This window comes from Macadamia integrifolia, chromosome 14, assembly GCF_013358625.1.
Source record: "Macadamia integrifolia cultivar HAES 741 chromosome 14, SCU_Mint_v3, whole genome shotgun sequence".
NCBI lineage: Eukaryota > Viridiplantae > Streptophyta > Magnoliopsida > Proteales > Proteaceae > Macadamia > Macadamia integrifolia.
In genome coordinates, this window is record NC_056570.1 from 13,419,423 (window position 1) to 13,430,401 (window position 10,979).

The following is a 10,979-nucleotide window of genomic DNA, read 5'->3' on the forward strand; positions in this document are numbered from 1 at the left end:
AGAATTAAGATTCAAGAGCAAACAATGAACGACCCTGATTTCATTTTAGCCAGCGACGGGGCATTATTGTTTCGAGGTAGGTTGTGTGCGCTCGATGATTTGGAGATACAAGACAAGATAGTGCAGGAAGCACATAGCTCCGAGTACTCACTCCACCCAGGAAGTACAAAGATGTACAAGGAACTTAAACAAACCTACTGGTGGCCAAGCATGAGAATCACAATAGCCCTATATGTGGCGACTTGTCTTACATGCCAAAAAGTAAAAGATGAGAAGCATCGACCTTATGGTACTCTTTAGTCACTCCCAACACCAGACTGGAAGTGGGATAGGATTACGATGGATTTTATCACCGGACTACCCCACACACCTAAGGGGATGGATGCGATTCGAGTGATAGTTGATCGGCTTACTAAGACTGCTCATTTCATTCCCATCAAGACCAAATTCTCTATGGCCAAGTTAGCACAACTTTATATGGATAACATAGTGCGCTTGCATGGAGTGCCAGTGAGCATTGTGTCAGATAGGGACCCAAGGTTCACTTTCAGATTTTGAAAAAGTTTCCAGCATGCTTTGGGATCACAATTAAACTTGAGTACTGCTTTCCACCCACAGACTGATGGTCAGTCAGAGCGAACCATACAGATATTAGAAGACATGCTCAGGGCATGTGCAATGGAAATGTATGGTAGTTGGGAAGAATATATACCCCTTATGGAGTTTGCCTATAACAACAGTTGCCAAGCTACAATTGGGATGGCTCCATATGAGGCATTATATGGTAGGAAGTGTAGAACTTCTCTGTATTGGAATGAGGTAGCGAACGCCGAATGTTAGGACCCGAAATGATATAGATGACGTGTGACAAGGTCGATGTCATTCGAGAAAGGATTAAGGCAGCTCAGTCACGTCAAAAGAGTTATGCAGACACCCGTAAGAAAGACATTGAGTTTCAAGCAGGAGAAAGTGTTTCTCAAGATATCTCCTACTAAAGGGTTGCATATGTTTCATAAAAAGGGTAAGTTGAGCCTGAGATTCATTGGCCCGTTTGAGATTTTAACTTGGGTTGGCTCAGTAGCCTACATGCTTGCTCTTCCACCTTCACTTAGAAATGTTCATAATGTATTTCATGTATCCATGCTGAAGCAATACGTTCACGATCCATCGCATGTATTACCCGTGGAACCAGAATATCTAGAAGCTGATATGACCAATGGAGAACAGCCAACTGAAATCTTGGACCGAAAGGTGAAAACCCTTCGCAACCGCTCCATTTCCTTTATAAAGGTGCGATGGGCAAATCATTCACTTGAAGAAGGATCTTGGGAGAAAGATGATGAAATCCAAGCCAAGTACCCTCATCTCTTCGAACAACCAAGTACACCAATTTTGAGGATAAAATTTTCAAAAAGGGGGGGTAAATGTGATACCCTACTTTTAAAACCTGGTCTAATTACACGGTTGACCCGGTTTAACCATGCAGGACCCGAACCAGAGAGGGTTAAGGCGGGTTCCTTATGGACCATGATGGCAAGGGTGACTTTGAACACAGGTTGGCCAGACAAGTCCGAGTCAGTGCTAGAGGAGAACGATGTACCCAAGCCGTATACATGCACATATCATAAGGCCATATACGGCTAATGCTGGTATGTAGCCATATCCTAAAGTGTATACGTATAATATACCTTGTGTCGAGAGTGAGATACATGCTGAGAGTCGAATTCCATCGAAATCTCACTTGTTGGCTAAGTTTCGACCCACAGGTGGGCGGTCACAGGCGGGCAAATCCGCCCACCCGAGTGACCCACCCATGTGGTTACTAGATATTTTAAAGTATAAATAACACTTATCATGTCTCTCCTTTTCTCATTTATTGCATTAAAGAGTTGGTGAGAAGAGTAAAGAGGAGAGAGAAAAGAAAGGAAGAAAAGAGAACAAAGAAGAAGAAAGGGAAAGAAAGAGGAGGAATAAATGGATTTAAGCGATGCCGAGGTTTGATCTTCTCATTCTGACGCCAGAAGAGTGATCCCCAACACGAGATCTACGATTTGAGGTGAGCGAAGGCTGTGCTTCTTAAACTTTCACCAAACCTAAGTGAAACCCTTGATTTGGGTAGAGTTCCTTGAGATCTTGTAAATCCCACTTGAGATGATGAATCTAAGGTTTAATAGATGGTCTATGTGTTGATTTTGAAGGATTTGAAGAAATGTTTATAAGATTTGAGAAGCATTGGTGATCTCTTGAGCTAAGAAGTGATTTTGGGGTTTTGGAAGAGTTCTTGAGCAAAGAAGGTAAGATGGCTTTTCAATCCTTAAATCTAACATAGATCTAGGTTAGAATCATCTTATAAGACCTTAGATGTGTGAAAAATGTGATTGGAACAGCCCCATTTGGTTTCTCCAAGGTTGGGAAAATTTTCAAGGAAGAAGGCAAAGACTGGCGGGCCAACCCGCCCGCCTGAGAGGGCAGCCCCTTGGTTCCCACTGGTGGGCGAGAACCGACGGGCCAACCCGCTCACCTGAGGGTGCCCACCGATTGGACCGGTGGGCAAGCCTTGCCTGCCTAAGAAGACCGACGGGCAAGGACCGATGGGCGAACCCGCCCACCTGAGATGACTGGTGGGCGATCTCAGGTGGGTTGTCTGGCCCACCTGTTGGCCCCCCAACGTGATTTTTATGTCCGAATAGGCCCAAAACGGATGGACAACTATCAAAACTCACTAGTTTTGACTCCAAAGTGGTGAAATACTAACCCCATTCACTTATGATAGGTTCCACTAGAATTTACGTTTCTCGCGCCGGATCTCACCCTTACCGAGTGTGAGCTTTTGTACACAACAAGTAAGTGGAGAGAGGACGTTTGACTTTATTTTAAGGCTTGTTTTGCATCATTCAATTGTATTTAGACTAGCCATGTCATCATACAAATTATGTGTAGATTAGTCATCCTCATATGATTATGATATGTGTGTTGTGTTTTACATTCTCAATGCTAAATGATTGATGTACTTATGTGATGAATGGTTGGATTACTGTGCATGAATGCAATATTAGACTAGATGCCATAGTCAGCTTGGAAACGAGTGTATTGGTGGCCCGTGGAATGGGATGCGGTGGTACTATGCAATCATACTATGTCATATAGGAGCATACGGTTTAGGATTATCATTTCCCCGTGCTACGACCCTTCCCAACAGGGTTGAGGTGTTGAATTATCACTTCGGGGAAGCAGACATACGCCCGGATGGTCATTAGGACAGTCGGCAACCTTAGTAGTATATTCAAGAGGACCAATCGTACTGCTTTTAAATTGCTGGGGTCAGCACCTTTACTTTCTCTCATTTACTTTTATGTTGAGAGCCGGTGGTCGACATGCTTTACTTTTCAGAGTACTCACGGTGGGCCTTCTCCGACAACCCTATGGGCGTAGCACGGGATGGAGTTCACGACTCTTACCCGGGGCATACGTGCACTGTGGTTGTAGTAGCAGAAAACCAAGGACTTAGTAATGTTGTTTAGGTGGCTAAGATTTAAAATGAATTACATAGCATATAGTGCATATGGATGTGATTGTTGTGTGGTCTTTCTTTTCACTTACTGAGCTAGTGAGCTCATCCCACGTGCGCACCTCTTTTAGATGATTTTACAGGTCGCTAGCCTGAAGATCAAGGGTCGGGCCCCATAGTTGAGTTTCCTGATGAGGATTAGTGGGTCCCCGAGGAGTATGAGCACGGTGTTGATTACACGTGCGAGGGTTGTGCTGCGGGACCGCAGTAATGACATCGTTTAGGATTTTGCTTTTTAATTCTTTTGATGACTTCCCTTTTTGTGTACTTGATACGTAAATTGTTATTCTTTTTGTGTAAATATAATGCCTGTGGGCCCACATGTATTTATCTATATACTACAATTCGCGTATCAAGTATATTGAGGATAGTTACAGGTAATTTAATTCTTCCACTGAAATTTTGAATACTTATCTTGATGTAGGTATGCTGTGGTGGGTACTGTATCAGATGATCTTGGCAGGTTTGGGTTAACCGGAATTAACCTAGTCACTGGTCTGGTTCTGTGTGAACGGGGTGTGACACTGAACTTTTACCTAATTCATTCCCTTGACCCTATTACCTCTGTACCCTCTACTAACAACTTAGTTTAAAATGGTGGAGCCTCTACAGTCCAAATGCAGCCTTAACTTCCACTATTCCCTAATGGAGACCAATCCGTATTGATGAATAATTAGCTAGTGGTTTCTAAAAAATCCAATATTGAAAAGGAATATAAACACTAGATTCGAGTTCTGATTTTGGAACATCTAACATATGCATCAACACCGCCAACCACTACACCTAAGGTCAGAAAAAATTCGTATAAATCCCCTCCGAAGTAGTAACCTGTTGAATGTTTGTCTTTAATTAGGAAACCCAAGCGGCTCTTGAAACGTGGCAGAGAGAAAATACCTTCCTTTACACCACCATCTATGATAAGAAGAATGAAATGATTCAAGGTTCCCACTCCAGGTGCGAATATATTCCAACAGGAACAACATTTTATAGGGGTGGAAGTGCAGTTGAGATGGAGACCTTCAGTGAGCGAATTCACTAAATAGTTGGATCAGTCAAAACATCCAATCCACAAATTTCTGATTCTCTTCTACCACAAAATATAACAATAGAAGATTTCAAAGTTGCCACTAGAATAGGTTTCTATATTTTATTCAAATCCTAATAGAAAAGGAGAAAAAAAGCACTCAATCTATCACACCCCACTTCCAGTAGACCTAACTTACTATTAGGAATAATGGTGATGTGAGTAAGACACATACCTGTCTTACAACCTACCAGGATCTCTGATCGCGGTACCTTAACATTTCACAATCTCACATCATAAAACAACTAAAAGCAGCAGAATCTGAGTATAATAGCAGAATCATCAATAAAATGGGGAAATCTCTAACGTAATATAATATCAATAACCGAGTTATTCTGTTATAATCATCCAAGACTTATAAACATAAATCTCAAAATATACCATCCACAGTCTATGTCAAAAGTATCAAAATATGTTGTACATCTCACGGTGCGATGTAAGCAAAGTCTTGATTGTGCCCTCTGCTTCTGGTATCCACCAGTCGCTCACATTGTACTCTGACTCAGAGGATATTGGGTCACATGCCATCAGCACCACAATACTTGCATCATCATCTAAAAAGGGGTGTATACATGGGGTGAGCATTCTAACTCGCTCAGTGATGGTGGGGTTCAAGCACATCCAAGAAAAACAATCGCAGTAATAATTTATGATGTATGATAACAGAAATTATACACATAGTCCATGATGCTCGCGATGTAATTCATTTATTTTATTATCCACCTAATTACAACTAAATCTGGTAAATACTACTACGACACATTAGGCTATATCCCTAGTCTCGGAACCACCATCGACTACACAGGGATACAAACCCTAGTTGTAAATAGAAGCCTGTCGGTCCCCGTATGCGTCCATGGGTCACCCAGTAAACCCCTGATAACTCCCTGCTGACTGTCACCGCGCCTCCAAAAATAATCACATCATACCATAGGTGTGACATTCTAGAAAGGCACATCGAACATACCACAATGGGTTATCTAACACCTTAACCCCTATTGGCAAGGGTTTATAGCATAGGGAGTGATGCCTAACCACATATATACTACATGCCTTCATAATGATACAGTTAGTATGAATTACACAATACCAATAACACCTCGGCCACAAAGTGTAATCCATATCGAAATATAGTCCCAGATATACAATATCTGGAACACATCGGCCTAAAGGTGTAACCCGTGATCGTTTACCTAATCTAGCATGCATATAACAGTTGAGTATAGACTACGCAACACTGGTACCAATCATCGGCCACGAAGTGTATCCATTTCCAAATGCAGTCCCAGAGTACACGATATAGGTAACACATCGGCCACAAAGTATAATCCATGACCAAAACTAACGCACATAATCAATGCATGAATGCAACATACATAAGGAAATCATGGCACCGGTACCACCTCGGCCACACTAGATTTCATCTTATACATATAACCACGTGGAGATCACGATACCGGTACCACCTAGGCCACACCGGATCCTGCCATACATATCCATAATGTTTTATATTAATTCAATAAAAATGTAACATGTGATTGCATACCATCATCAATTGAGAAATTAATAATCATGTATAATCGTACACATATGAGCAGTTTTATAATAATAAAAAAATCCCAAAAATAAAGCAACCATCCCTCACATTGTTTATGCTCGTGTGTGTTAGGGTTTAAATATGGCCACCGATCGATCAACTCAATTCTGACTTTGGGGCACGTGCATGTCACTATCCTAGACACAAAGCAACCGCACATCAATTTGTACCGAAACACCGGGAGGGACCCACATGGGTCACCCCCAAAGGGTACAGACAAGGTCCATTAGTGACAATAATGTCACCGAAAACACCCACCGAAAACAGACACTTCCTTAGTGTTGTTTCCAGTGGAGGTAGTAGAGAGCTCCTAAGGCTCGGGCAGTCACCGAAAATAGTAATGGGAGCCTGTAGTGCACCGCCCTGCACCTCCTACTCCACTAGTATCCTTTCCAGTACCCGTTGGATCGGCTACCCTTCAAACATCAGGTGGGGCATAATGCATGGGCATGGGCAGAAAATGTATATGGGCATGTGTAAGACCCGGCATCGGGGCAAGCCCAGGCAAACGTAGAGGGTTGGAAGGACCTAACAAAGATGATGGAGAAATTTCAGAGGCTTAGGCCCCCATGTTTTTCTAAGGTGGGCCAAGATCTGTTGTATCCATCAAGATGGATTAGTGGTATAGAAAAGGTGTTTAGGCTAATGGGCTACACCGAGGAGTAGAGAATTTTGTGTGCAGGCTATCAGCTGCAAAATGAGGCTGGTGATTAGTGGAGTGCTATTGAGCCCATTCTGAGGGCGTATAACCCAAACCCTACTTAGGTAGACTTTAAAGGGACCTTCTTTGAGAACTATTTTTTGGAAAGCTTCCGGGATAGGAGGGAGAGTGAGGTTTCCCAGTTGCTACAAGGTTCCCGATCTGTGCTCGAGTATCAACAACTTTTTGAGGAGCTATTCCATTTTTCTCCTGAACATCTCCAAAGTGATAGGGCTAAAGCTAAGAAGTTTGAGAAAGGGTTGAGGCCAGGTATTGGGTCAACCATAGTTAAAACTGCAGACTTATGCCGAGGTAGTCCAAGTGGCCAAATCTATTGAAGACCGGCATAGAGATAATTTCTCAACCCAGCAGGGAAATGAAAAAAGGCTGATGGGGTCCACTGACTCCAGGGGAGGTAGTAAACCCTTTTAAGTGCCTTTTATCAACCCAACTTTAGTACAGTTCAGAAAGCCCAAAGCTAGTCAAGCTTCCCAGTCTTCCTGTTCTAGTGTTGTATCTCAGTCTATGGGATTGACCCTAAGGTGTTTTCATTGTGATCAGTCGGGCCATCTAGCGAGGACATGCCCCCATTGGAGGCCAGGTGATGCACCATACACTATGCCACCTAGGCCCTAGCAGACCTATGCAGTTCTAGACCAGCATAGCTCCACTGGGCCAGAGTCCACAGGGAAGGGGTGTTTGTCATGACCACGGAGGATGCAGAGGCTGCACCTGGTGTAGTGACATGTACATTATTGATATCATTATTGCCTGCACATGTGTTATTTGACTTAAGAGCCTTACATTCGTTTGTGTCACTGGCATTTGCAAAGAAGATGGGAATTCCACACAAAGGACTAACTCAGTGTTTGGCAATGAGTACCCCTACAAGAATTGTAGTAGGTCTGAACTATGTATATGAGCCTTACCTACTGACCATTGGTGGACATGATTTGAATGCTCACTTGATCGAGTTGGATATTACTGACTTCGACGTGATTCTAGGAATGGACTGGTTGTCCGCATATAGAGCCAGTGTCCTATGTGCAGAGAAGACAATCATTTTCAGACCTCGTGATGAAGGTGAGTTTGTCTTTCAAGGAGATAAGCCCAAGAAACCCAAGAAGGTTATTATATCAGCACTCCAGATGAAGAAGTTGCTAGATAAAGGGTGTCATAGCTACTTAGCATCTGTGATGGATACTGAGATAGAGATTAGGCCATTGACCGAGCTAGATGTGGTAAGAGACTTTTTTAATCTATTTCTGGATGACTTGACAGGTTTGCCCCTGGACCTAGAGACAGAGTTTGCTATAGATTTACTCCCCGGCTCAGCACCAGTGTCAAAAGCCCCTTATCGCATAGCCTCCACAGAGTTGAAAGAATTGCAGGTGTAACTTTAGGATTTTTGAAGAAGGGATTCATTAGACCTAGTGTGTCTCTATGGGGAGCACTGGTATTGTTCTTTAAGAAGAAGGACGGAAGTATGAGGTTGTGCATTGATTATTGGGAGCTTAACAAGCTAACATCAAGAACCGGTATCCTTTTCCAAGAATAGATGACTTATTTGATCAATTACAGGGTGCCAAGGTGTTCTCCAAGATTGACCTTAGATCGGGCTACCACCAGCTTAGGATCAAGGATAGTGCTGTCAGCAAGATAGTCTTCAGATCAAGGTATAGACATTATGAGTTCTTGGTAATCTCATTTGGGTTGACCAATGCACCGGCTGCATTTATGGACTTGATGAACTGGGTATTCCAGGATGTCTTAGATAAGTTTGTGATTGTATTCATTGATGACATCTTAGTTTACTTCAAGAGTGCAGGGGAACATGCAGATCATTTGAGGTTAGTACTGCAACATCTGTGAGAGAAGCAACTCTATGCCAAATTCAGCAAGTGTGAATTCTGGTTGTCATAGGTGGCATTCCTAGGCCACATTATTTCAAACAAGGGCATAGAGGTTGACCTAGGTAAGGTGAAGGCAGTCGTAGAATGGGAGACTCCTAAGAGTGTAGTAGACATATATAGTTTTCTGGGATTGGCTGGATACTATAGGAGGTTTATAGAGACTTTCTCCCGCATTGCTACCCCAATGACCTGACTCACAAGGAAGGGTGTGAAATTTGAGTGGTCTGATGCTTGTGAAAAGAGCTTCAAGGAGCTAAGGCAAAGATTGGTATCAGCTCCAGTTTTAAATATTTCGAATAGTACAAGTGGTATGGTTGTGTATAGTGATGCCTCCAAGCTGGGATTGGGTTGTGTATTGATGCATGATGGGAAACTCATTGCTTATACATCCCGCCAGTTGAAGGATTATAAAAAGAATTACCCAACCAATGATTTGGAGTTGGTGGCAGTGATTTTCACACTGAAAATTTGGAGACACTACCTGTATGGTGGAAAGAGTGAGATCTACAGTGACCATAAGAGCCTCAAGTAATTCTTCACTCAAAAGGAACTCAACATGAGATAGAGGCGTTGGTTGGAGTTGATAAAGAACTATGACTATACTATCCACTATCACCCAGGAAAGGCCAATGTAGGGGCTGATGCACTTAGTAAAAAATCCTAGTAACAGACTCTTGCATCACTGACCACCAATGAGCATCTTATAGAGGAGGCCAGGAAACTGGATTTGGAGCTATTAGTGGAAGGTGTCACCTTGTCACTATCAGCATTGGTGGTACAACCTAGTCTGGTGGATAGGATCATTGTAGCTCAGGGTACTAATGCAGAGTTGCAGAAACTGATAGCAGATGCAAGGAAGGTACCCAGAAAGACCCGGATTTCTTTGTAACTGAAAACAGGATTCTTAAGCTCAAAGGAAGGTTATGTGTGCCTAGTGATGGTAATTTGAGAGACAAAGTTTTGAGAGAGGCACATAGCTCTCCATACTCCATTCACCCTGACAGCACTAAAATGTATAAGGACCTTAAGGGCTCCTACTGGTGGAAGGAAATGAAGAATGATGTGGCCACACATGTGTCTAGATGCCTCACATGCTAGCAAGTCAAGGCTAAGAGACAAAGGCCCCATGATTTATTACAGTCACTACCTATTCCGGAGTGGAAATGGGAGAATATTACCATGGACTTCATCACAGGCTTACCCCGCACTTAGAAGGGTATGGATGCCATTTGGGTAGTTGTGGACTGCTTGACCAAGGCAGCTCATTTTATCCCAATCAAGGTCACATTTTCTATGGACAAGTTGACTAAGTTGTATATTGACAACATCATCCGGTTGCATGGTGTACTTGTTAGCATTGTCTTTGATCAAGATGCCAGATTCACTTCTAAGTTTTGGACATTTGTGCAAAAGGCTATGGACACACAATTGAACTTTAGCATAGTATTTCATGCACAGACCGATGGTCAGTCGGAGAGGACTATCCAGACATTGGAGGACCTACTTAGCGTGTGCCTTGGATATGAGTTACAGTTGAGATGAACACATTTTCCTTATTGAGTTCTCCTACAACAACAGTTACCAGGCCACCATTGGAATGTCCCTATTTGAGGCACAGTATGGCAGACAGTGCCGGACTCCACTCTATTGGGATGAGGTTGGTGAGCGGTATATTCTGGGTCTAGATTTGATACAGGCTACTAATGAGAAGGTGAATGTGATCAGAGAGAGGAACAAGGCAGCTCAGTCTAGGCAGAAGAGCTATGCAGATGTCAGGAGAAAATATCTGGAATTTGGAGTTAGAGACAAGGTGTTCTTACGGATCTCTCCAGTTAAAGGGGTAATGCGGTTAGACAAAAAGGCAAAGCTTAGTCCGAGGATCATGGGACAGTACGATGTACTAGAGAGGATCGGATTGGTAGCTTACAGGATAGCTCTACCACCAAATTTGGAGGGCACATATGGTGTCTTCCATGTATCCATATCGAGGAAGTACATTCCTGACCCCACGTGTTCGTGCATTGCATGCCAGTCCAACTGGAGGGGATTCATACCTTCTGATTGCAAACAGTAATTGACCCGACTCCCCACACATGAATCCCAGCACGTATTAACAT

At 43.0% G+C, this 10,979-nt stretch overlaps 1 pseudogene; it reads right to left on the reverse strand.

Annotated features, from left to right (window-relative positions):
- The window catches only part of LOC122060638, a 20,465-nt pseudogene extending 9,486 nt beyond the window's left edge, over positions 1 to 10,979 (reverse strand).